Here is a 2,049-nt window from a genome sequence, read left to right on the forward strand (position 1 = left end):
TATAACCTCAAGAAGTGTGTGTGTGAATTAGACAGCCAATAACAACTTTGTTTCCAGCTGTAGATCCCTATAGGGAGGCACTGCAATGAAAGAGATGAGGGATAGTATAGAGAGAGTTTTGGAAAGTTCTAGAAAACCAGGGTCCTCTCCAGCTTCATCCACTAAATCACTGTGTAACAGTGACTAAAATCACTGTATCTCCCTAAGGTCAGTTTCTTTATTTGTGTAATAAAGGGACTAGACTTGATAACTCTAGGTTTACTTCCACCTGGTATTTTTATTTTTTTATGATCCCACCCTAATTTGCATTTGACTTTCCTGTGCATTTGTGTTTTTGTGATTATTTGTTTGTATCTGTGCTCCTCTGTTAAATTAGTAAATTAATCTCGATGGGGACAAAGTCACCCCAAAATATGCCACCTTTGGCATATTATTTTGAGTTAAAGTTACATAAGGAACAGCCAATGCAAAAAGGACACTCTCATAGTCCTTTGTCTCCCTGAAAGCAGGAAATCAATCTCCCACGTGAAAGGAACACTCCCTGTACCAGGAGGAAGAGAGACATACTTATCACCAAGATAAGTATGAGAATTTAGGATTTAGAATTAAGACAGAGAATTTAGGGCCAGGAAGGTTACATAAACAAACCTCGTTACTTTACTAATTTACTATCCCAAGCCCAAACTTCTTTGTCTTATAAATTCCTCACAAATGTATTGTTTCTTTGCCTAAAAGAAATACAAGCTGCCTGCTTTGGTCACTTATTATTTTGGTCTCATGTTTCTATGCACTTCCATACATGTGATTTAAATTTGTTTTTCTCCCAGGATGCCTAGGTGACTCAGTTGGCTAAGCATCCGACTCTTGATTTCGGCTCAGGTCATGATCTCAGGGTCCTGGGATGGAGCCCTGTGTTGGGTTCCACGCTGGGCATGGAGCCTGCTTAAGATTCCCTCCGCCCCTTCCCACTCATGCTCTCTCTCTCTTCCTCTCAAAAAAAAAAAAATTTTTTTTTTGTTTTTCTCCTGTTGATCTGTTTCATGTCGATTTAATTATTAGACCAGCCAAAGAACCTAAAAAGGAAGAAAGAAAAATTTCCCACTCCTACAGTCTTTTTACCCTTTGCATCTGCCCAAATACAGTTTTGGAGGGGAAAAAAAAAAGCTCAAAATGAAGACATTTGCCCCCCATGACAGCAAACCAAGACTGAATTACAGTCATTACAGTTTTAGCTTACCCCAGACATGTGACCTTTTAAAAGTCCGTCTGAAATTTCCTGATCAGCACTAGTGAAGTAATCTGCCTGATAAAAACCCTGCTGTTTCCTTCCCGGGCAAAAGAAGATGTCCCTGAAACAATCCTTTCTTTCCTTTTGCTAATAACTTCTTGCTCCACCTCCTTCCTATAAAAAACCCTCCATTTTGTACAACTCCTCAGAGCATGTCTTTACTTGCTAGATGGGCTGCTCACTGAATCGTGAATTGCTTAATAAAGATCTTTAAATTAGCTTGGTTGAATTTTGATTACTAACAGTAGTGTATAGCATCTAATAGGTGCTCAATAAAGGTAGGAAGGATGGAAGTGAGGGCACTCTTAAGAATACTGAAGATAGTTTTTACCCTTTCAAGACTCAGATAACATCCTTTAGAAAATAAAACAGATTTACTTGCAAATTTTACTAGAGTCTAGACTTTTGAAGAATTGGCTCACCAAATAAAAAGAAAGAAAAAAAATTACCAAAGTTACCAAGTTTACAGTTAATCAGTTCATAGTGGAAAATGAGAATATTCTAAAAGAATTGTTACAGGGGAACCAGGGTGGCTCAGTCGGTTGAGCCCTAGATTCTTGGTTTCGGCCCAAGTCCTGATTTCAGGGTCCTTGGATCGAGCCCAGCATGGGGCTCTGCACTCAGCAGGAAGTCTGCTTGTCCCTCATCCCCCTCTGCCCTGAAATCAATCAATCAATCAATCAATCTCTCTCTCGAATAAATAAATCTTTAAAATTGTGTGTGTGTGTGTGTGTGTGTGTGTGTGTGTGTGTGTGTGTGTG

The sequence above is a fragment of the Ursus maritimus genome, unplaced genomic scaffold (genome assembly GCF_017311325.1).
Source record: "Ursus maritimus isolate PB19 unplaced genomic scaffold, ASM1731132v1 scaffold_16, whole genome shotgun sequence".
Lineage (NCBI taxonomy): Eukaryota > Metazoa > Chordata > Mammalia > Carnivora > Ursidae > Ursus > Ursus maritimus.